Below are 26,573 nucleotides of genomic sequence, written 5' to 3' on the forward strand. Positions count from 1 at the left end.
CAAAAACTATAACTCAAAACGCAGGAAATCAGTCCAAAGAGTCTCTTCACCGTCCTAAGCTTTGTATCAGACCCCCGACTTTGCTACAATCTGCCCCAAACAAACGAATATGCGCTGCAATTTTGATCCCGGACCCTTCCCATATATCAGCAGATGTAGAAACCGTCGTCCAGTTAACGCCACCTGTCGACATCAGTACAGAACTCGACAGGAATATGTTATTTTGGAACGTGGCGGGTCTAGCAACTTAAAATCTCGAAAAATACTTTTTAGATCTGGTTCACTCGAATGACCTAATCTGTCTTCAGGAGACATGACTAAATGATCCAATCCATCTGGTGGGATATAGAACATACTTTTCCCAAGCAATAAAAAAAAACTCAGGGAGAAGTAAAGGAGGTCTAACTACATATATCTCCAACCTCTGGCCTTGTCGGGAAACAACGCCTTCATTGCTCCATCAGAACTATCAGATCATTAACATTAAAGTAACCAACCAAGAAGTTTACACTATAATAAACTTTTATAACAACATGACCTCGATGGAGCTCACCAAAGCTTTAAGCGAAATTTCTGATGTGACAAACGATCTGAAAAGCAAATACGCCAAAGTTACGCATTCAATAATTTGGGGCGGAGACTTTAATCTTCATATATGCAACAAAAGCAACACCTCTACCTGTGGGATCACAGATGAACAAGAAAACTCATTGACTCATTTTGCCCACACGGAGGAAGGTAACAACATGCAGGCTATTATGTTCGAGTTAGACATAGGGTTCGCGAACATGATAATGACGCCCACAACCCAATTTACATCAACCTTCCATGGAAGAGGCATTGAAACGTTAATAGACTACATCCTAGTTTCCACCAATAAAGCCACACGTATAAAGCACTTCGAAGTGAACAACAACGCACTCAGCAACCATTACCCACTCAGACTAACGTATCTCGAACCCATTCACCGAAAGAACAAAGTCAAGGACCATCTGGGTACGCTCCATCAGGAAGCACTCACACTGAACAGATTACCCTAAAATGGGGCAAATTAGATCAAGAAACCACCAGCGCAAGAATAATTAAAAAATGCAGGAACGACATCGACAATTGTCTAAACCCTTCTGCAACTGCCCCAGAAATTTTGACTAGCTACAATACAATAGTGAAAACTAAAAGTAACGAACTAACTGAACCCAGTAAACAAAACAACATATTAAGAAAAGGTTGGTTTAATATGCACTGCACAAAAGCTTATTCTGATCTAAAGAAAGCTTTAGCAAAAAAAGAAAGGAACAGAGAGGAGATAATCCAATTAAGGAAGTCATATATGCATGCACTCAAACAAAGAAAAAAGGAGATAGAAGCTAACCTCTGAACTCAACTGCTAAACAGCAGCACTCTAAAGGACAGTGCAGCCTTCTGGAAAATAGTTAAGAGCCCTTTCTTAACAGAAAACAACAAAGGTCCCTCCTTAGACGTCGCTATAAACGCAGAGGATTGGGTGCAACATTTTTCAGGGGTCTTTGGAGAGGCCAAACCCGGAGATACAACTTCTCGGGCCCCTCTCCCACCGGTGAAATATCCAATAGAAATACATTTCACTATCAACGAAACAGTGAAAGCTATAAAGACTGCAAAAAATGGCAAAGCGCCAGGACCAGACTCTGTCCCTATGGATCTTTTCAAATTCCTACCAGATCTCTGGTCTCCCCTCTTAACCAAAGTATTAAATGCAGCAAAGGACATCAACCTTCCTAACTCTTGGTCAACATCGATTTTGGTCCCTATTTTTAAGAAAGGCAACAGAGACAGTCCCTCTTGTTACCGCCCCATTTCCCTCCTGGATTCGGTCGGAAAGATGGCAGGGAGGATACTGCTTGACCGTCTCCAGGAGTGGTCAAAAGAACACGGGGCACTCTCAGACCTTCAATACGGGTTCAGGGCCGGTCTGAGCACTGTGGACCAAGTCCTAAACCTAACATTACTGTCTGGAAAATACGTAACAGCTAAAAAATCCAGCCTACACATGGTTTACGTCGACCTCACAGCAGCGTTCGACTGCGTGGAACATTCAAAACTCTGGTTAATAATGCTGCAAATGGGGATTGATCCACCAATAGTAAATAGTAGATTATTTCGGAAATTGCCTGCACTCCCATGCATGCCTGCCCCCCACAGACCACGTCGGCTAAGAAGCTGGTGGACAGACCTCTGGACATTCTTCCTCCCATCACGAAAGAGGGACTGTCCCTGCTTATGGGGAGAGTTAAGTCCGGCTCCCAGGCTGATCCCTGTCCCCCTGAAGTATTCAAACTGGCCATGCCAGGAATAGAAGAGGAGGTTTTGACTCTCTTGAACTCATCCTTAGCATTAGGCAAGGTTCCCACAGCATTTAAGGAGGCAAGGTTGATCCCTCTGCTAAAAAAAACTGGGGCAGATGTGAAATGCCTAAAAAACATCAGGCCTATTTCCCAGATCCCTTTCCTTGCCAAAGTGCTGGAACAGCATGTTCTGTCCGATCTCTCTGACCATCTAGAAAGGAATGGTCTGTTGGAACCAAATCAATCGGGGTTCCGTGCGAATCATAGCACGGAACTGGTCATGCTGTCTATCGTGGATGAGCTCAGGAATAGGGCAGATAAGAAGATACCCGGTGCCCTGGTGTTGTTAGACCTCTCCGCGGCATTTGACACCGTGTGTCATAAACAACTTCTGTCGCGCTTGAGGGATTTCGACATCCAGGGCACAGCCCACGCCTGGTTTGCTTCTTTCCTACAAGGGAGGACACAAAGAGTTCAGCTGGGAGAATTGCTCTCTACTGCAACACCAATTTCCTGTGGAGTGCCACAGGGGTCAGCCTTATCGACCCTGTTATTCAATATATATCTCCAACCATTGATTTCACTCCTTAATCAAATGGATTGTCATATATATAACTACGCTGACGACACCCAAATCATTATCCAAATGGATAATGCCCCTGGGGCGTCAGCAAATCTGCAAACTATTCTTAAGCATACAGCTAATTGGATGTCGCTGAACACCTTAATAATCAACCCGGACAAGACAGAGGTTTTACCTATTACCATCGCTGGCAATCCATGGCACGACGGGTTCTGGCCTAGGGAACTTGGGCCGCCCCCGGAGCCGGCAGTGGCAGTAAAAAGCCTAGGCATCCATGTGGATGATAAACTATCCATGCGGAAGCAAGTCACCACGGTGGTGGGAACCTGTGTTGGCCTGCTCCGTCAACTTAGAAAAATTGCGCCACTATTGTCCTATTCCACCTTGAGACGGGCGGTGTCCGCAATGATATGAGCAAGGTTGGACTACGGCAATTCGCTTTATTTAGGGTTGCCCCAAAAACTCTCGGACAAACTTCAGGTGGTGATGAATGATGCCGCTAGGCTTATTCATAAGAAACCCAGGAACACGCATGTGTCCCCACTTATGCGCGAGCTGCACTGGCTCCCAGTAAGGCAGAGGGTGCTCTTCAAAGGGCTATGTATTGCACATAAATCGCTCTATGGCAAGGCGCCAAGATACATTAAGACCCGCCTGATTCCATACAAACCGGGTAGGGTGCTAAGATCTGCTGAAGCAACCCTTCTTACCCAACCACGTTTCAGATTGGCGACAGTGGGTGGTCGTGCCATCTCTAATACCCTCCCAGCAGTCTGGAATAATCTATCGGCGGATCTGCGTAAGGAACCTAATCTGTTGTCCTTCCAGAAGAAGTTGAAAACTGTTCTTTTCCAGAAGGCCTGGGGTGGGCTATAACTCCTGGGAAGGGCCCTTTCAGGATTTCTGCTGTGCTTACCGGACAAGCGCTTAGAGACCCCTGGGTTATAACGCGCTATATAAATCAAATCAAATAAATAAATAAATAAATAAATACATTTTCTGCGTGAATTATATTCCGGAGCTACGAGAAAGGTACGATTCGGGACAGCAGGTCAACTAACAAATAGCTTTCCAATACAGAAGGGGGTCAGACAAGGGTGCGTGCTGGCCCCTTTCTTATTTACGCTCTATACTAACGGACTTGAAGCCGCAATGTTACAGGGCGTAAAAGATCTTCCAGAAGCGGGCCGTCGGCCGATTCCAGCATTACTATATGCCGACGATGCGGTGATCCTTGCACGAACTCCGGTCCAGCTTCAACGGGCCCTAAACAACTACTGTACCTTCATGACAAGTCTAAATTTAAAAGTCAACATAAAGAAAACCTATGTGATGTATGCCGGCACCAAGGGGAAAAAAGTGAAGAAAATCTACGTGGACAATCTGCCCCTTGAAAGAACTAAAACGTACCCCTATCTCGGCATCACCATCGATGAGGCGTTTAATTGGAAAGAAGCAACCACTTCCCGGAAGCTATCTCTCATAAGAACAGTTGGCGCTCTAAAAGCTTTTTCTCTTCGTCTGGGAAAAAGACCTCCGACTGAGATGATAAAAATCTATAACGCAAAATGCATCAGTACAGCCACCTTCGGAGCAGGAGTCTGGGGAATAACAAACGTTGAACAAATACAGAAAGTTGAAAACTCCTTTCTAAAATTCCTACTGGCTGTCCCAAAGAGCACAACCACCTTTGGATGCCATTTAGAACTCGGAGTGGATCATATCTCTGATATCATTAAGATCCAGCCTATCATGCTATGGCGCAGAATTTGGGCAACGGACGAGTGCCAGCTCACAAGAGAAATAATTGAGGACTGCATGAAATTAGAGTACATGAAAAAGATAAAATGGTTGTGCTACATAAAATCCTTTCTTTCAGATATTGGTTTTTCGAGATTCTTTGATGAACCACTGTCAGTAACAGACATAACGAAAAAAGAACTAAAAATACTCTGTCTGTCCCATCTATCCCAACTACGGATGCTGAACGAAATAGGAAAGACATCAGTTCAACACTGCCTAATGATACAATTGGTTCTATCCATTCAACCATATCTGCAGTACGATCTGACACAATTTGAAAAACTTCTCCTCACCCGTTTCAGGTTCAACCTCTATCACTTTATGGTTTTATTTCCCACCCAGAACGTTTGGACACACAATATTTCAGCGTGTCCCTGTGACCTTATGTCCCCACAGTCCACAATTCATGTTCTTTTCTTTTGCAAATTTTACACGCCACTTCGCAGGAGGTGGATATTACCACTCCTAAAAGTAATGAAAATACGAAGATGCTGCTCCGCCTATCTGGCATTGCAATTCCTGGAAAACAATTTAATGTCAAAATCTGTGGCACAGTATCTAAAATTATGTCTCAGGCACCGCACAAACTTATAAAATAACAAAGAGCCGCCTGTCTTAAAATGGACTCTAGCAAACGTTTTTTTTAAAAAGATCAATTTTAACATAATATGAATTTAGTGTTTTTTAATATATTTATTGTGTATTTCTGTACTTTTATGGCTTTCACAACGAAAACCGAATAAAGATGATTTGATTTGATTTGATTTCTTAGTCTTTTAAAAACGTGATTTTAGGCCTCAAACCTGGAGTTAAATACCTCTGAAGTGCAGGCTTAACAAACTGAGTATTCAAAGCCTAACCAACGTTTAATGAGTCATTTTACCTAAATCCAGCAGTAGTAATAGTATTTGAAGTAGTAGTAGTAGAAGTAGAGGTAGTAGTAGTATGTGTTGTTGTAATAGTAGCTGAATTTCTGGATGCCCAAGATGAACTATTCTTTTGGCCAGTAATTTGAAACTGAAAGAGCACCTAGAATACCGTCTTGTAAATTACTAGTTGTCACCCATAGCTTACCAAAATCTCAGCGGATGATTATTTTTAGTCCTTCAAGATACCATCATGCTGAAATGATCTTAACACACATATGTGTTAAGTGCAACAAATTCAGTGCAATGGTGCCAGGATTAGAGACATTTCTGCCACGAAAAGTATTCCTGCCTTTATGATAAATGTTGAGGGACTTGACCATAATCTTCTCATTTAAAGAGGTGGTAATATTTGGTGAACCATCTGATTTACAGAACTATGGGCCAGATGAATAAATGGTTTTTACCTATCCTGTGTCTATGGGAAAATGTGTTCATACATATGGTCCTAAATTCCCTCTTTGACTTCAGTAGATATGGGCTCCTACATTTAGTGTTTTTGTTTCCGGAGATTGTGCTGGTGGTAATATAACATGTTTGCCATTTTGCTGCTGTACTGTTCTGATTATCATTGTCAGCGTTAGATTCTTCTCTCCATTTTAAGAGTTTGACCACGGTCATCGGTTCTCAGGTATAAAGTGGGGGCTGAAATTGTCGCTGTACATTTTAGTTGGGTTAGTGCCTGTGGAACACCATGCTCATTAATTTGTTTGTCTCTACATTCTCTGCTACCGGTCTGAATCACTAAGGGCCAGATGTAGGTGGCCATTTACTGGCCGGTAACGACCGATTTCGGCCGTTACCGACCGGTAAATGGGTTTTTGGGATGTAGGGGGCCAATTTTACAGAATCTGTAAATTTACAGAATCTGTAAATTTACCGATTCTGTAAAATACCGAATCGGTATTTTTACCGATTCGGTATCTTCTAGATGTAGGTGGGACTCTTCTGAGTCCCAAAGGTCTTTTAGAATCGGTATTTTACCACCCAATCCAATTGGGTGGTAAAATACCGAATCCAGGTGTGCATGCACATGTGTGCATGCACACCTTTAACGTGTGACAGTGCCACATGGCACACGTGCCTGTATTTGGGGTGCTAGAGGGTGTCAAAGTGACACCCCCTGCACCCTTGCTGGAATCGGTATTTACTGAATCGGTAAATACCGATACGGTAATGCCCATTGATTCCTATGGGCTTCAATGCCCATAGGAATCAATGGGCATTACCGAATCGGTATTTACAGAATCGGTAAATACCGCATCTCAACGATTCGGTATTTACAGATTTTGTAATACCTACATCCCCCCCCTCTATTTTACCACTTCTTAAATACCGAATCGGTAAAATTCGGTATTTAATAAGTGGTAAAATAAAATTACCTACATCTAGGCCCAAATCTTTTGTTATGATATGATCATATTAGGGACTTAAGGAGCTCATCCTTTCCATTTAAAAAGGTTGCATACCTCAATGGTATTCGTATTTCTCTTTCTTTGTATGATGAATGACCTAAGTTTATCTTTGTGTGATCAATGCTGCAACTGTTACTCATGTTCTGTAGGTTCATGGTTCCTATTATGGTTCCGTTCAGGAAATGGGGTGGTGGTGACTGTCTCTGGAAATTTACATGTGCCACTTCGTGCTCTGACTGTAATTTGAGCAGGAGAGGAGTGTGTTCATTTCTCCTCAGAGTTGAGTTTGGGGGTTGGATTTTTGTTGTGCGATATATGGGTTTATTGCTTTTTTGTTAATGTTTGCTCTCATCCTCCTTCCTTCTCCTTTCAACCCTTTTAGTCCCTAACCCAAACACTTTTTTATGAAGCTCGCCATTTGCTTTCTATCTTCAAAGTTTATTATGTCTTGGCTGTTCCTTACTGCTTTACACACTGGAGCTCAAAGATCCATACTTCACCTGTAATATTCCAATTCAGGGTATTCTTGTCATAATTCCAGACACCCCATGCAGGGACTTGGGTTGAGAGGGCTGCGGATTCACAATGTTTATTTTCCCCGATTATATTCTGCCATACACACTGCCACTCATCAAAATGGTAGGTAACATACTTGAGATTCTCTCACTTAACACCAAAGGCCTTAACTACCCCACTAAGAGGAGGATTTCAGACAACTGTTATAGGCTGAAAGGAGATATCATTATGTCAGAAGAAAAAACACTTGAATTAGAAAAACATGCTAAATTCTTCAGTACATGGGTGGTGGATGCTATTTGTGCTCCAGCGGAGCACAATAGAAAACACCACCAGAGTATTTACACTGGTCTCAATGTGGCCTATATATAGACTATATAGCCTTATTCCCATGACAGACATGGTAGATGGCTGATAATCAAGGTTAACCCCTGCAATGCGGGTGACAGAATGGTTCCGTCATGAGCATCGGTGCTCCTGTGCTCATGACGGAACCGTCATGAGGACAGGGGCACGAAATCCCTCTGGTGCAGGCACCAGAGGGATTTCTTTTTCTCTGCCAAAGCCTCGGGAGCTGGGGAAAAGTTTCCCGAGCTCCCGAGGCCCCCCGCCGTTTCTGTGAATTGACGATCAGCACGCACGTCTCACTGACGTCGTTTCACAGGAACCGAAACTGAAATGAGCCCTAAGGCTCATTTCAGTTTCACTTTGTACGTGTTCAGGGGGCTATCTCAGCCCCCTGAGCACGTAGAAAGACGGGAGAGGTATCATTGGGAAGGGGAGAATCTCCCCTTTCCATTGGATCCCCTCTCCAGTGGAACCCTGCTTGGGGATCACCCTAGGAGGGCGATCCTCAAGCAGGGATCCCCCCACTAAGACAACAGGGAGAGGGGAGCGGCCCCTTGGGCAAGGGCTTTGCTCCCCCCAATAACATTGGCCATATTCAGTCTTTCTGCCCCCCTTGCTGCCATATTTATTTAGGTTGGGGGCTGCCCAAAAAGGACACGCCAATGCCCCCAACCCCTTGTCAAAATTACAGCCTTTATTCGTGTAGGGGTGGGGCTGCCCAAAATGGGCAAGACAATACCCCTCCCCAGAGAAATTCCAGTCTTTCTGCCCCCGGGGGGGCACAGATGGGGGCAGTGGCCCCTGGCAGATAGGCACTTGGCGCCTGCAATTACGCTGGCTTGTTTATGGGTCGGGATGCCCATAATGGGCATACCAATGCCCCCACCCCAACAAAAATAGCCACAGTCTTTATGCCTCCCTTGGGTGCATATTGGGGGCAAACCCTCCCCCTCCCCCCAATTCCCCACCAAGGCGACAGAAAGACCACTAGGCACAGACTTTTTTTTAGCAATGTGCCTACCTGTGGATTTTTGTCCCTAGCACAGCTGGCACATAGGGAAACCTAGCAAACCTGTAAATTTTTTAAAACAAGACACCAGGGAAATCCATAATGGGGCGACTTGGCTGGCTCTCATCGGGTTTTGTTACCCAGAATCCCTTGCAAACCTCAAACTTTGTCCCAAAAAATATTATTTTCCTCACATTTCAGTGGTGGAAAGTTCTTGAATCTGCGTGGATCCACAAAATCCCACACAACCCGCATTTCCAAAAGGCTTCCAAAAAAAATGGCACCTCACTTGTGTAGGTAGACCTAGTGCCCGCGACAGAAAACGGTCCAAAACACAACATGGACACACCACATTTTCACAGTGAAACTGACCCTTTTTTTGCAAAGTGCCTAGCTGTAGATTTTGAACCCTAGCTCTGCCAGCACCTAGGGAAACCTAGCAAACCTATATATTTTTTAAAATGAGACACCAAGGGGAATCCATGATAGGGTGACTTGTCTGGCTCTCTAAGTTCTGTTACCCAGATTCCCTTGCAAACCTCAACATTTGTCAAAAAACACATTTTCCTCACATTTCAGCAGTGGAAAGTTCTGGAATCTGCATGGATCCATAACATTCCACACACCCGCATTCCCCAAAGTCTTCTGAGAAAAATGATACCTCACTTGTTTGGGTAGACCTAGTGCCCACAATATGAAACAGCCCACAACGCAACATGAACGCCACATTTTCACAGTGAAACTGACCCTTTTTTCGCAAAGTACCTAGCTGTAGAGTTTGAACCCTAACTCTGCAAGCATCTTGGGAAACCTAGCAAACCTACAACACACTAGGAATACTCCCTTGTGACCTATCTGTTTTTTTTATGATTCAATTATGAATTCGACATAGGCTGTACAGACGAATAAACCATAACATACAAAACATATACAAATTTGTAAGTTTTAATTCTATTTGTTCATTTTCTTTTTTTGACATCAAAAATTTATTTTTCTATTTATTTTTTATCATGTCAACATCTCAAGTAAATATTATTGACATATATACATCAATTCATAATGTACTAACAATTTCATAGCTAAACATCAAATAGCACTGGGTAAAGAAACAGCAAGCAAAGCATACCAACAATCTCACATCCACTCATACTCTTCTTCTACATTCATACTCCATTTGCAACTGCTGCTTCGTGTATGCAAATGCTGGGGGGTACCACAGGTACCCCCCGTGTGTACCCCCCACCCCTCCTTTGGCCCCCAGAGTGAAGACCGCATGCCTTTGCCGCCACGGAAAGGCATCAGATTGGGCCCATCATAATATGGCTGGCGGTGTCTGATAGACACCGCCACCATATTATTCCTTTTCCGCCCCAGCCGCAAGGCGACCGGGGCGGAAAAGTGGCGGACTGTCTTTCCGTCTGCCGAGGTCCCCCCGCAATACTAATATGGCGGGGGGGAACGAGTGTGGATGTCGGGCGGATTGCCCACGCCAGGCTGGCGGTGGCTACCGCCAGCCTGGCGGGGGCAATCCACCAGACATCGTAATGGGCCCCTTAGTCTCTGTTTGATAGGGAGCCAGTGTAGTTTATATAGCAGAGGGGTAGTGAGTGTCTTTCTAGGAAGTCTAAAAATGAGCCTGGCTGCATCGTTCTGCACTACCTGCAATCTCCTGATAAGCTTCTGGGGAAGGCCAATGTAAAGAGCATTCCCTTAATCCAGCCTGGAGATGACAATAGCGGAGACAATTGACTGTAGTGAGGCTATTGACAGGATAGGAGCAAGTTTCCGTAGCTGCCTGAGTAAGCCAATACAGGTTCCCACCACCGTGGTGACACGGCAAGACATGGATAGTTCAGAGTCGATCTTCAACCCCAAGCTTTTTACAACCGGGACTGGTACTGGGACTGCATCTAGTTCCAGAGGCCAGAAAAGATCACACCAGGAACTAATAAATGTTGGGATGACAAGCAATTTGGTCTTATCCAGATTTATTTTCAATGAATTGGCCGTCATCCAATTCACAGTAAATCTGAGCAGCTTTTTGGCCGACTCCTGGACCTGGCGGCAGTTGCTAAGCCGGATAAGGAGTTGACTATCGTCGGCGTAATAAAAGACCTGACAGTCAATGTGAGTGAAAGTCTCCACAAGAGGTTGCAGATAGATATTAAAAAGGAGTGGGGATAGTGCAGAGCCCTGGGGTACACCACACGCCAGGGAGCCCAAATCCGATATCTGCTCACCCAGCTGAACTCTCTGAGTACGTTCAGACAGAAAAGACTTTAGCCATAGGTGTGCTTGCCCGCTGATACCCATATTGGTGAGACGGTTCAGTAATATGTTATGGCGGAGCACCTGCTAGTATGGGCACTCCCAATTCCGGGAATGTGCAAATATCTATTGTTTCTAAACTCTCTATTTTGTTCCCATTTTAGAAATACATAGGTGTCTTTCATACCGATTTTTCCATGTATACATTTTCCCAGAATATTTGCTATATACCCGGTACATAATAAACAAGACGCTGCACAGTTATTGGCTCTGGGTCCGTCGGGTTCTTGGGGAACCTACAAGTCCTATATATCCCCACAACCAGAAACGTCCAGCCAATGAAATGGTATATTGCTTTCAAACAGTTGTCATAATTAGAAGAAGTTACAGGTGAAAACGTTGACACAAATGGCTGTTTTTTTTTCAACTAATTTTCAATTTTTTCTATATTTAACTGTTAGTTTCTTTAAAGAAACCTTGAAGGATCTACACAAATGACCCTTTGCTGAATTAAGAATGTTTTCTTCTTTTTAAAACTGTATAGCTTTCCAGGATCCATTTTTGCTTTTATAACCATTTCTATCATTAAGTGGGAGGAGGTTGAAACCACAAACAATAGCCATGCCCCAGAAAAATGCCAAAACTGTGTAAAAAATGTTGGTTTTCTGACAAAAGCCTGCTTGTACCTGAATTTGGGAAGATGGTGATTTCAGCACCACAACCCCTTTCTTGATACCATTTGCAGGGGAAAAGCCAGGCGCTTTCATCTGTTGCCCTTTTTTTGCATTTTTCCCCAAAAAAACAAAATGTAGATGTATTTTGGCTACTTTCTGGGTTCCCTCAAGGGGAATCCAAAAACCCTGGGTACCTTTAGAATCCCCATGATGTTGGAAAAAAAGGATTCAAAGTTGGCGTGGATACCTTATGTGGTCAAAAAGTTACAGGGGCCTAAGCGCGAACTATCCCAAATAGCCATAAAAGGCTTAGCATAGGGGGGGGGGAAGACATAGCAGCGAAGGGGTTAAGAGAAATGATAAGGTTTTTTTTACATTGTAAGCATTTACACCCCTAAAGATAGCTCTGTGGAATTGTGGCAGGAATATAATAAAGTGGTGTCAGATCTTCCTGGAGATATTGATATGATCGAGGGAGAGGGACTTCAACTTACCAATGGATAGTGCTTTAGACAGGATATTGAATACTATAGCCTTATAGCCCGCCGTAGAGGGCTATACCGGCTATTAAAGGCCCTCTCCAGCGTTAAAGGCCCCGAGCCGAAGGCGAGGGCCTTTAACAAGGGAGAAGGACTTTAATAGCGGTATAGCCCATCTACGAAGGGCTATAAGGCTATTAGAACATTCTGTCACTAGAGGACAAAATGTTCTAACAAAAAAAACAAAGCCTTTTGGGAGTGTGAGGGGATTGGAATCCCCTCAGGTTCCCTGAAGCCTTTGTTCACAGCCAGAGCAGTGAGCAAAGAAACATTGGAATGTTGGAGCTCCAGGCTTATACCAGCCATTATAAGCCCAGAGCACTCCATTGTTTTCAATGGAGCTCCCAACATTCCAATGTTCTAATAAAGATAATATAATGTTAAGTCTGAGGCATCACCGGTGATCAAATGGGATGCACTGAAAGCATTGCTAGGGGTAATGAGAATCCTTATGGCAAACATGAACTTCACAATCGACTTACTGAGCTCGAATCTGATATTTAAAAGGCAGAAAGAGATCTTAGAGGTCCTCTAAAATAACTTAAATATGGAACCTTAAATACGACTATGATAAGTTCTTGAGTAAGCAAGCCCAGAACTGGGTCAATATACATAAAGTCCAATAAAAGTGTGGCAGAAATGTGCCAGGAAATCCCTAGCACAAGCAACCAGTAGCTCCCAGACACCTTCAGTGTAACTCACAGCCTTGAGTTCATTTCTAAATAAGACAGGTCACACTTTCCTTTTAAAGTCAAGGGAAGGCTGTGTTTATTTAAGATTGTTATCTTCAGGCTGCTGATAGCAGGTTTTGAAGTGATTTTAGGTGAGTAGCACGCTACTCCAGAACCAAAAAAGGATTAGTGGTGAATTAATCTGGGGAAATATGAAATTAATTTGTACGGTGGACATGATTAGTCTGTTATTTGGATTGAAAAGCATAGTCGAGAGATGGAAGAGGGAAGGGTTTGCATTTATATAGTGCTTGTTACCATTGATGAGGTGTTGAAGGGCTTTTTGGCAGCCAGCAAAATATAGGGTAGAGCAAAAGGCAAAACCACTGGGGTGAACACAAAGACAAGGTGAATTCCCTGCAATCATCCCACTCCCATAATAATCACTGTGGAGTCTCAAATGGGATTCGTTGACAATGTCCTTCACTGGTTTTCCCCCCATGCTTTTCCTCCAAAACCAGTATGTTCACATGAGCACATTCAGGTCCCAAAAGATCCCTGCGGAGTCCCCCAGAGTTCCATTAAACCAACTGTCATCTTCAATCTCCATGTGAAGATGCTTGGTGCTCTAATAACAGATAGTGCTATCAAGATTCACCAATATGCTGGTGATACAACATCTCTACTTCAAAGCCTCCTCTGCTTATAATACTTCCTGCCCATCATACAGACCTGGATGTCCAGTGCCTACATGAAGCTCAAACCAGCCAAAACAGAATTCCTGTTATTTGACAAGAACAGCAAATAATACAAGCCTGGCCTAATGATATGAACCATGGCTGATTCAAGCCCCAACTGTCACTGAATGCCAAGTCACTTGATTCACCCTGTGCACCATTGTAAGGATCACACTACCGAAAATTAAATCAAAGTAGCAGCCCTGCTATTGATCAACAATCTGGAACAGCATGCCTTTATCTCAACAGTACTATCAAAAAGTCACCATCACCCTCCACCTCAGTAATCTCCACTGGCCCACCATCATGAAGAGAATCCAGTTCAAGATCCTCAAGCACACATACAAAGTCCTTTACGATCAAGGGCCATCCAAAATAAATCATTGACTGAAATTCCATCAACCCTCCTCTTCACTCATCCTCACCCAAACCCTGCACCAGTCGAAGATATAGTGGGGGTAGCTCCTTCTCCTACGTTGCCACCAAGACCTGCCTTCTCGACGGACACTCAGCATTCTCAGTGCTCAGATACACTTAGGGGTGACAGTACCTCGCTTATAAATTCTGATTAAAGTGGCTCCAATTTAAGAAAGAATTGAAGACTCACCTCTTTCAAGAACACTATATCACAATGCATTAACCATCCACAACCCAATTGGCTCTTGTAGAAAAGTACTTCTTTTTGATATGATCACCCCAACTTTTGGCTGGTGTTTGATGTAATTTTGATAGGAAGTACACTGGGTTCCAGCTAACCAGGTCTACAGTGCCAGATCTCTTTCACAAAACTGTGCTATTGTTTCCCCAATTGGCAATACCTTTAGTACTTTCTGTAAGTCCCTAGTAAATGGTGCCCCTGGTACCTAGAGCAAGGAGTCTAAAGAGGGTCCTTAGGGGCTGCAACACATATTGTGCCACTCTAAAGGACTCCTCACCACTCATATACAGATTCATATACAGATTGCCACCGCAGGCTGCATGTCTTGGTGCAGACAAAAATGAAAACACAACCTGGTACACAAATCCATGCCTGTATATACTGCATGCAGTATGGGTAGGGCACCCCTACAGCAGACCTTACAGCCCTAAGGCTGGGTGCACTATACTACATGTGAGGGGATAACTGAATGAGCAGATATGCCCCTGTGCTGGTCAGTTACCTTACTCCATTACAAGTGATCAGGGAAGTCATTTTAAAATCATGTGCTGAACACTGATGAAAATGAGTTTCTCCATGATGGCTTTATTGAAAATAGGGAAGTTTGATATCAAACATCTCATATTAATAGACCCACACTGATGCCAGTGTTGGATTTAATAGTACATGCACACAGACAACACCTTAGAGGTGCCCCCTGAAAACCTACCAGCTGTTGGTGTGCAGACTGACTGTTTTTTGCCAGTCGGCCAACAGAGCCAAGCTTGTGAACCCCCCCTCCCCCCAAGGGTGAGGGCTTTTCCTCTCAGGAGATCAAAAAGAAAGTCCGCTTGGACAGCAGGTGTTTACACCCTCTCCCACAGGATGACCTGCAACCTAGCATTCCAAAGCAGGGGAGCTTCAAAGAGCCCACCATTTTTAGTATGTAAATCTGGCTGCTTCCCTCACAGGAAAGGATGCCACTCCCCATTGTCCAGAGCCCTTTGTTACCTGGACAGGTGGGAAAATTAGCTAGTCAGGTAGGCGTGTCCATCCTCAATCTAGTACCCCCCTAAGGTGGGCTGCCTGAAGCGGAGGCGACTTTTCAAAGTTACTCATCTTGGTGATGGCAAACTTAGGACCTCTGGGACAGGGTTATGACCACTTCCCAAAGGAATATAGGGGGTGTAGGGACACTAGGGGTAAGTAGCCCAATGGCTACTATCCTACACTCCCCTAAATTCAGTATTTAGGGGAACACTTGAAACTAGAAAAGTAGATCCTGCTGACCTATGAAGAAGAAGGACATTGAAGAGCCGCGAAAACAAAGACTGAAGAAGGAGCAAGTGACCTGGCCCCAGCCTTGCCGGTCTGCCTGCTGTTCCCGTCAAATTGCGCCAAAGTTGTCTCATCCTGCAAGCTCTCATGCCTCCCAAAGCCTGGGAGGACTGCCTGCCTTCATCAAAGACCCAAGGACTTCCATAGAGCTGTGGAGCAGTGCTCCTGCATCCTGCAGGCACCACAAGAAGAACCACGTAGACTTTAGAACCACTAAATCCCAACGTCACCAAGCACCATTGCACTCGAGACCCTCTAGCTGAGTCGAAGTAGACCAATGATGTGAACGTTGTGCCTGCAGCCTCTGTGTGCAGGTCCTTCCACCGCAAGTGCTCCCGTACAAAGAAACCCGACATCTCAAAGTCCCTCTGCACCCTGCTGTCCTGGCATGAGGAGAAGAGAAGCACTGGTGTCCTCATGTCCCCTAGCATTGCAACACTTGAACCCTCGGGTGGTTCAGCCCGACTGGCCTCCCAGTCCAAACATGGAGCCTCTTTTCATGAAGACCGATCCTCATTGACTAACATTGGGCCCCCACACTGTATTGCACCACAGCACCCTGCCGCCCTGGTACAGCTAGAGGTGACCTGCTAGTGCTGCCTTGGACCTTGCCCCAAACTCATCTTAAGTCCAGGAGGTAACCTACTGGTGCTGCCTTGGACCTTGCCCCCATACTCACCTTAAGTTCTTAAGTTGCTGTGCACTACCTGAATGCTGTACTTTTTTCCTCCCATAGGATAACATTGTAGCTTCTGAAAAATGCACTATCAACTTTTTAAATGTAAAAGTATTTCTCTTGCAAAACAGTATAAGGATGACTGGACCCAACAGTCACTAAGGAAAGTTTTATAAAGTCTTTGCTAATATTTTGGTAGTTCTGTTTGAAGCACGGTGTTTCACCAGTTTGCACCCGCAGGTTTCATGTTGGGCACTGTTTCCTCTACCACCACCATCGTTATTCCCAAAGAAGGGAGAGATCATCTTTATGTCAAGAACTATGGGCCCATTACCATTATCAATATTGCCTGTAAAAACTATGCAAAAATTATTCTTTCACCTTGAAAAGGTTGTAGACAAACTCATGCATTTGGACCAGACAAGCTTCTCTAAGGGTAGACTGGCAGCTGATAATATCAGACTTTTTTGCCAAGCCAAGAATGTGCATTCCCCTATGGCAGTGCTGGCCATTGACATGGAGAAGGCCTTGGACAAAGTATTGTGGAACTTCTTACATATTTTGCTTGAAATGTATGATCTGGGTGAAGATTTCATTCACATGATTAGGGTTTTATACTCAAACCTGGAGGTGAGAGTGTGAGTCAATGGTCACTTGTCCCACTCATTTAGGTTATCTCAAGGTACACACCAGGGTTGCCCCTTATCCCGCTTCTATTTCTATTGGTAATTTACAATTTTCTAATAGCTTTATGCAATGATGACAAATTCGGAGACAACTAGTTATGGTGGCTTATGCAGATAATGCCCTGATCTTAACTGAGGAAGCAGGCCAGGCCATTTTGATCATCATGCAGAAGATAGAACGGTATTCACTGGTGGCTGGCTACTCTTTTAACTGAGAGGGAAAAGAAGTATTTTCCCTGAATGTCAACTGCTCATCTGAGGTTGTGGGGGATTTAGTTCTGAAATGGCAAACATCCACGATTAAATACCTGTGAATCTAATTTATAAATGACCTGAAGGAATCCACAGCTCTTAACAAAGGTAAGTTGCTCTCCAAGATTAAGGACCTTCTGACATCATGGTCACCCAAATACATCACATAGAGGGGTAGGGCAGAAATGGTGATGATGATGATGATGACCGAGCTCCTGGTGAGACATGGTGAGACAGTGGATAAGTCTATAGCTTACTTCCATGGACAGGTAAAAGTGCCAGATACATCAAAGTTAGGTAAACTCAGAATGAATAAACAGAAAGGCGGCCTTAACCTCCTTGACTTTTCTAAATAACAAGGGTCAGATGTAGGTAATCCCAGATTACCGATTCTTAAATACCGAATCATACCGATTCGGTATTTAAGAACAGGCAAATGGGATGTAGGTAAAAAATTACTAAATCGGTAAGTTTCGGTAATTACCGAATTGGTATTTACTGATTCGGTTATTGCAATTCATTCCTATGGGCCTGGAGGCCCATAGGAATGAATGTTAATTACCGAATCGGTAAATACCGATTCGGTAAAAGGGGGAAACATTGAAGGGTGGCAGGGTGTCACTTTGATACCCTGTTGCACCCCTCAATTGTATATGGGTGCACATGTTGCAGACATACATGCCCTAAGGGCATGTATGTCTGCAACATGTCATTGTTGTAAAAGCAAAAAAAATGCTTTTTCAAAGGTTTTCATTATTTACCACCAACTTCTAGTTGGTGGCAAATAACGAATCCTAAAATGGGAAAAACACTCATTTGAGTGCTCCCTACATTTCAGATTCGGTAATTTACTGATTCTGTATTTTTAGGAATTGGTAATTTACAGAATTCTTAAATACCGATTCGGTAAATTACTGAATCTGAAATGATGCCACCTACATATGAAAAGCCTAATTCCGGTCAGTAACGGCCGAAATTCGGTAATTTCGGCCGTTACCGACCGGAATTAGGCTTCCTACATCTGGCCCCAAATGGTTTTCTTGTCTGCACAGGGGACCTGGTGGTTCTCGCATTATGGTTGAAGTGCCCCATTGTTGCTGCTAGTAGAATTTCATTTACTTGCTCCTCTCCCCCTAATTACTACTCTTACAATGCATCAGGTTCCCCAGCTTGTACTGTAGCATTCACAGGTCATAATCTTTTGTACGATTCATGCCCAGAAATTCTAAGATAAAAAAAAACTGAAGAATGAGATGCTTGGTTCTGCCATGGCATCAACCTGGCAAAATAGATACATGAAAATCCTGCAAAAATCTATTTGCTGTGAAGACTGGACAAGGAAGAGGATCCACTTTGTTGGTGATCTGGGTTCAAGGGAGGCCCCAATGCCCTTCTCCCAGTTGCACGAGAAATACTCTTTAGAAGATTTTGAATTTTACAACTTTCTCATACTTAAAAAGAGCTCTTAGGAAACTAGCTCTTTTCCATTCCCTGAGCTCAACTTCTTACTAGGCAATTTTAGGAAAAGTGTCCAAATTGCTTAAAAAATGTACAACATTTTTGAACCACCCAAATCATGTCTTGTAAAGCACTTAGGGCACATGCATAAAGAAAACGTTTTGCGATTTCCTAATTGTGAATCCTTGCTATTCGCAATTAGGGAGCTCGCAAAACGGCATGCATGAAAGTGTGTTGAACACTTTTTGCAATTTCTAGGGGATCACAAATGACCTACTTCATGAATATTAATGAGGTAGGTCGCAATTTGTGATCCCCCTAGAAATCGCAAAAATAACAGTAATGAAGGCCTGCTGGGTTCAGCAGACCACCATGTCTGTGATTGCTTTTAAATAAAGGATTTTTATTTTAATGCAGCCTGTTTTCCTTAAAGGAAAACAGGATACGTTTCTAAAACAAAAATGAAAAGTTTTTTTTTAATTTTTTAAGAGCAGGCAGTGATCTGTGCAACCACTGCCTGCTCTTAAAAAATCCTGTATCAAACTTTCACAAAGGGGAAAGGGTCCCTTGGAAACCCCTACCTATTTGCAAATGGGTTACCACCTACTTAAAGTAGGTGGTAAAATGTGAATGTTTTGCGACCACATTTCAATTACAAAACATTCCTACATTCCAATGCAATTCAGTATTAGGAATGGACGCCCTAAACACGCCCCTTCCTATTAGTGAATCACAAACCCAATTTGCGATTCAGTGAATCGCAAAATAGGGTTTGCTGCATCTGAAAAGTATTTTTTGCATTTGCAAATCGGCCAGTCCTACGAATCGGCCCGTTTGCGAAGACAAAACTGCTTGATGCATGTGCCCCTTAATGACTAAATGGAATTCTCATGTTCTCCTCTCTCAATTTCAGCATTTACCAATTACTGTTTGGAAGGCTATTTGGTAAACCCCTTTTAACTGAAAAAATATTTCGGTTTTGGCACTATCCTGCTTCTGATCCTTGCATACGACATACTGGACAACTACAAAACTTCACCAACTAAGTGGGTCTTAAAGATGGTGGACGGACCTTGTCCGTCCGTCATCCTGTCGTGGGAAGGGACCGCCCGCCATAAAGGCGGAGGTCCCGTACGTGGAATTAGGATGCATCCGCCACCGTGGCGGGTGGATCCCGCATTTTTAACATTGCGGCGGGCGGTGCTGGAAGCACTGCCCGCCGCAATGCTAAAAATGCATGTTGTGCATTTCAAAGCACAACATGACAGGCACTGTGCGGTGCCTGCCATATTGTAGTTTGAAACGCAGCCCCATGTGCACCCCCCTTCACCATGGGGGCCCGCAACGGGCCCCCAAAGCAAAGACCGTATGCCTTTTCACGGCGGCAATGGGGCTGTGGAAAGGCATAGGACCGCATGCATCGTAATATGGTTGGAGGTGTCTCGCAGACACTGCCACCATATGTAAGCACTTTTTCCGCTGGCCGCCTTCGCGACCGGTGGAGACCGGCAAGACCGTCCACTGCGCACCCCCCAGCCATCCTAATGTGGTGGTGGTTCATTTCTGTGAGGATGGTAGACGGATTGCCCCCGCCAGGCCGGCGGTGGCTACCGCCAGCCCCGCGGAGGCAATCCGTCCGCCATCCTAATCGGCCCCTAAGTCTGGTAAGTTCTGTGATTTGCTGGAAATGCGTCATGGAACATATGCTTTATGCATGTGGATTAATTTGCCCCATTTAGAGCAGAGTACAGGCCATCATTCAGGACATTCTTGAAATGCGCTTTGAGAGTGACTTCTTAATCATCGTCATGGACATGTCTGCTCATACCCTGTCACTCATTGTACAATCTGTAGTGTCCTCCTCAGCCTGGGCACCCGCAAATGGCTACACCAGACACAGAGCTTGGTATTACACATCTTTATATGTCTGAATGTAAGTGCGAATTCTAAATCTGCGTCCACTTAACCACGCTCTAACAATTACATCACAGTTCTACAGAGCCCATTAGAAGTCAAAAGGGTTCTGTCATTGCTAACTCACACAACACCACGTCTCCCCCTCTGTTAAATAAAAAATTAAAAAAGCAGTTTTTTACAAATGTATATACAATCATAGTGCTTCAATGAGTCTTCGTGGTGCTCTGATCACAGGTCTTTATCGTTTCTTTGGAAACTGAGGACAGGCACTAGTGTCCATGATCTGCTTTGGATAATTAGGAACAGCAGGAGTCAAAGTTTTTTTTACTTGTTCTTTCAAATCCTGTCTCTACATTGACATTACTCCCTGAAGAGCAATGAGCCACATGTAGGCGAGAGGAATCTCAAGTAATGGACTTTCTAGAAAGTTGGGCAGTCACCATGTGTTCTTTGCTGATCACAACATGAAATGGCTTAGCACTGAAGGGAGCATCAGGTTTTCATCTTCAAAACTGACGGACAAGCAATCGATCCCCTCTAATGAAAGTAACATCTTTACATGTTGGCCCTTTTCTGCATATGTCTTAATTCTCCTTTTACAATTCAAGTCTTTTATGCAGGTTTCTTCCTCAGCACTTGATCACCTGTTGGTCCATTGTGGTAAGTTGGTTGTCATGGCTCTCCGGACATCAAGGTTGCAAGGCTTTCACCTTATGTCTATAGATTATTAGGGATTTATGGGGTCACCCATTATAAACATGAAGAACCTGCCTCTCTTTGGCATCTTAATTCGGCAGGAGGTCTGCAGTCTGGGGGACATTATGCTTGATAATGTGTTACGCTTTGCAAATATCTTATTCTACCGATATCCCTTGCCCTATTTAGGACAATCCCTCTCAAAGCAATGTCAGCAAGTTGTGAGGAAGAAGAGTTTCTCTTGTCAAAAGGTGGTCCCTTATATTCAGTGGTCTGTTAAATAGAGATATCAATGTGTTTTATGAGCATTCTTCTGCACCTTCACCATGTTTATACATGTTGCACGGTCGTTCAGTCTGCCGTATTCACACTAGTTTTAAAGATCCAAGGAATTACGGATGTCTTGGGTAAAGAGTATATATACAGCAAGCAAATAAGTAGACATTGTCTTCTGGGAAGTTGGCCTGTTTTCGAGCTCTATTTATATTAATTCAGAATTGTTTTTAGTTAACGTTGCTTAAAAAATGATTACGATAGTGAACTTTTATTTGTTTTTTTACAGCTCACGATCTCGACTTATCACAGTCATAATAAGAAGCAGCTTTACATTGTTTCTGGTCACGTGTTCTATGGGTAGGCGTTTAAACTCACTGTCTTATATAATTATTTGGGTAATTGTTATTTTAGTGATGCATGATTGGTAGATGAGAGTTTAACAATGCTGCTGACACTTATTTATGTGTTTTGGCTTTTCAGGACGGACAGCTGCTACTTATTACCCACCGCGTTTTGGGGATTTTATTTCCAGGATCCATTCAAATATACTTCTTTTGTGTTTGAATGCAATTATGTTCATTCACTGGGATTTTCCTTCAATCCATTCTGCACAAGTGAGAGGTCAGTTGCACTGTAACTTTTATAGTGTCGCATCGGAAAGGCTTGGTCGGTTCATAATAGAAAAATGTTTCCCCCTGTTTTTGTTCTCCCTTAGAGACCAGTACTTATGAACTGGAAACAATTGCATTGAAATATACATAATGGAATGTTCAGAACATAGCTGTCCTTTCTATTTTTGAGTCGGACAAAGTCTAGAAGAAATAACGGCATGTGGCTCCTTCCTGGGGCAGACATACACATCTGGTCTTGGTTTCGCCCAACACCCAGGGAAACAAACTGCAAAATTAGTTAAATCTGAAGATGGCTGTCATCAAATGAGCAGTGCACTGTTAACTTTGATTCTGCCATAGTTTTGTTCTATGTGCCATAATAGATTGTGCTAACTACATTCACTAGAAAACCTCCAGGTATTTGGTATTGCCAAATTCCAGATATTGAGAGCAACATTTACTTGTTTATCATGCAGTATTTATGTTTTTCCCCTTGAAAAATGCAACAGAACCTTGAGCAAATGTGCTAAAACATGAGACTTTTGCCCCATTTTTCATTATACATTCAGACAGCATGGTCATATTGATGTGGGGTTTACACAAATATAGGCACACTGTCTACAAAAGGGTAAAAATCTGACCCCAAAACTACCAGGTCATAGCACTACTAGATAGTGAGGGGAAGCTACTTGCTAAATATTTTGGGACATATTTACAAGCCCCTATCGCTACAGAAGCATCACTTTTTGTGGCGCTCCCGTGGCAAAGCGGTATTTCCCATCTTTACAAGGTGGCGCTAAGCTTCTTAACTTGGCTTAACGCCACCTTATAAATATACCCATTTCCTCCAAAGTCATCTGCGGCAAATGGGCGTGCAATGGGTGCTGCAGTCGGCATTCCACCGCAACACCCATTGCTTTTTTATGCTGCCCCAGATTTACAAGGCTGGGGCAACACCAAAAACGAACATCAGGGAATACCTGTTCTTAGGATAGCAATAAGAGGAGGAATCATTAATGTATCCTCACTTTTTGCTCTTTTTATGTGTGCTGCATTCTGCAGCACATACAGAAAGAGCAAATCACCATTACTGATTGTTAATGTGGAGGAAGGAGTTCCTTCCTGCACAGAAACAATCACCCCTGCAGCACAGGCACCCTTGCAACTTGGCACTAGGGTACCTGCACTGGTGATAGGAAGCCTTTTTGAGCTAGCGTTAGGGGAAACACAGGGGCGTGCCGTATTCTTGTGAATACGGTGCATTCCTGTGTTCAAGAAGTGTCAGAGCGCAGTATTTCCAAATTGGGTGTAGCACCGCACTCTGACCTTTTTTGTAAATATTCTCCTGGGTCTCCTAACAACCAAGGCAAATGGCAATCAACTAATACCGTTCACTCAAGTGGGATTTTGTGCAGGCTGTTTACATAACATTGTGGCAGTAACCATACTCACCAAACAGGCAGCCATCAAGAACTCTACCCTTTATGCCTGCTTCTTCGATTACAGTTCTGCTTTTGATGAGACTAATCGAAATGGCTTTGGCACAAATTGATAAAGAAGGGAATAGATCCATCTTAACATTACTTTATACTACAATTACACAAAAACACCTATATCAGAAAAAAACTAACTTCCTATATATTATCAACAAAAAAGCCAACCTTAAATGGCACAAAACAAGGTTGTATTCTTGTCTCTTTATTGTACATCCCTGATATGGCCGGGATGCCTGTCACCCCCTCCCAACACAATCCCCAAGGATGGGAAGACGGACGCAGTTCTGAACTTTTGGAAGGCGGGAGGGAGTTACCCTCCCGGCCGTATTTATTAAAATATGAAACAAAATTAAAACATTAAAATAACAGTTTCATATCATGTACAATTTTCCATTTATGACATTACGATGCAGACATGTTTATTGGCTAACCTTAACAAATCTCTAATACAAAGGTTCTCCTAGCCGAGTCTAAGCATCCTGAAAATGCATACTTTCTAAATAAAAATTGTACATCCTAACATTACGGGCCAACGGCAAGGTCGTAACCGGTGTCAGGTCCCTACTACCAAAATTCCCCCCTCACGGTGTGAGGGGCGGGCGCACAGAGGACTGTACCTCTGTGCCAAATTCCAATTTCCCTTGTCTTAGCGGGGGCCCCTTATTTAACTCGACGCCATCTTAATGGTCGTCCGAGGACTCGTGTGAGGTGTCTAGAAGGTAGCGTGGACCCCCCTCCCACCCCACACTGTTTCTCACATCCGCCGTCGCGGATATCCTGGCCCCGGGAAATTCGTAGGAGGGGCATCTAGCCGCCTCCTCCCCTGGGAGGGGCCTATGACCGCCTTCCCTTAGGCGACCCCATACTTAGTGGGTGCCGCCTCCCCGTGTGAGGGGCCAATGGCCGCCTCCCCCCGGGCGCTCCCATCCATAATGGGTGGCGCCCCCCTCTAGGGACCTTGAAATTACTGCACACCGATCATGACCTTACCGCCCGACCAAAAATAAATACGACGTTTTATATACCTATTGAAGAAAGAAAATTAAACTTTACGTTGCAATATTTATCGTCTTAACTAAACATCAACACATCTTTCAATTAGACTGTGATACTCTGCTTCACTGGGGAAGAAAATGTTATGCAGCAAATCATTTTATTGCAGTACAGACATCGACATCTTTATTAACCACTAAACAGGAGGAAAAGATATCATCAAAGCAAAACCAATTTTATTGCAGTACTAACGTTGCCATAAGGGGCTGGTGGGTGGGTCAAAAATTGCTCCTTTTTCCGTCGAGGGCTCACGTGCAACGAGAGGGTGCAGCTTCCAAGCACAGGAACAAGAGGATGCTTCTTTGGATTGTTGCTCCTTTTATTCCTCTTCGGGAGGGCGTGTACCCTCCTCTGGTATGCCTACGGGGCGTGGCCAACGGTGTAGGTGTCTAGGACAACCCTTCTTGGGCGGGAAAAAGGCGCGCCCCGGCTACGCCGCTTCGGGCATACCAGCCGAGACACGCCCCCTGCCCAAAATGGTTTCCCGGGGGGATCCGGGCCCCCTACCATACGTTCGGGGGGACCGAGTGGTCGCCCCTTTCCATTTGCTTTTTTGTCTGGAGGTTTTGGAAGATTTGTCACTGCAACTCAGCAACTATTGCATTGCTCACTTGGCCTACGCAGATGACATTGTGACTTTTTCATTAACCCTAAAAGACCTGAAAATTCAACTGTCCAAACTAAACACCTATTAACTGGAAAACAAACTGCAAGTTAATTACTCAAAAACAAAAGTGCTTACATTTGGGAAGAAAGTAAAACCCAATAACTGGACTTTTGAGAATGCAATAGTAGAGCAGCTTGACAAATATGTATATTTTGTTGTTACTGTTGATGCTAAGTCATCCTGGGTAGAATACATACACAACAGAAAACAAAAAACAATAGTAAACACGAAAGCCATCATCAGATTTGCCAATCTCTGAGAAGGAAGGGCAATCAATCAATCCACAGCATTAATGACCAAACGTATTCCTTTGTTACTTTATTCCTCAGCAGTCCTTAACCGCAAGCCACTAGCCAAACTGGAAAATCTGTATGTCCAATATTATCTTTGGAATGATAATGATAACTCCTCTTTACTGGCAAAGTTGGATTTAACATTACTGTTTTAGAAATGCCACTTTTAGGAAGTGGACATTTCTCTGCCTTTAATGCTCTGTGTGCCTGCAGCCTGACTCCAATACATGTCTGGGGTGGGTGAAAGCTACACTTTGTGCATTCCCTCTAGAAAGCCACAAACACAGGAAAAGTAGGTGTGCCAGAGACCCTATCTGCATTAATCTGCATTCTAATAGCGCTACCTGGGCAAGAAGAGAGGGGGATGCTGATGCTTACACGTGAATAGGCAGTGTCCTGTTTCTCACACTAAGGGCTGCTTACCCTATACTGATAGACCGGAGCCAGGGATGGGAAGAAAGGGTTTGTGGGCATTTCAAAGACCCTTCTTCGAAGTCACCCCAATTTCAAAGGCACAATTGGGTATAGGTACTGGGGTACAGACTCTACCAAGACAGTACCCTACTGGACTTGTGAAGAACTCTGCCAGGAAAAAGGACTTCTGTGCTGCTTTAAGTACTGCTACTCTGTGGGATTGCTCCTCTGGAAGAACTGCTTTTCTGCTCCGATGTGCTGCCGGTTACTAGCTGCTTCTTATCCTATGT

This window comes from Lissotriton vulgaris, chromosome 6 (assembly GCF_964263255.1).
Source record: "Lissotriton vulgaris chromosome 6, aLisVul1.2, whole genome shotgun sequence".
Classification (NCBI taxonomy): Eukaryota; Metazoa; Chordata; class Amphibia; order Caudata; family Salamandridae; genus Lissotriton; species Lissotriton vulgaris.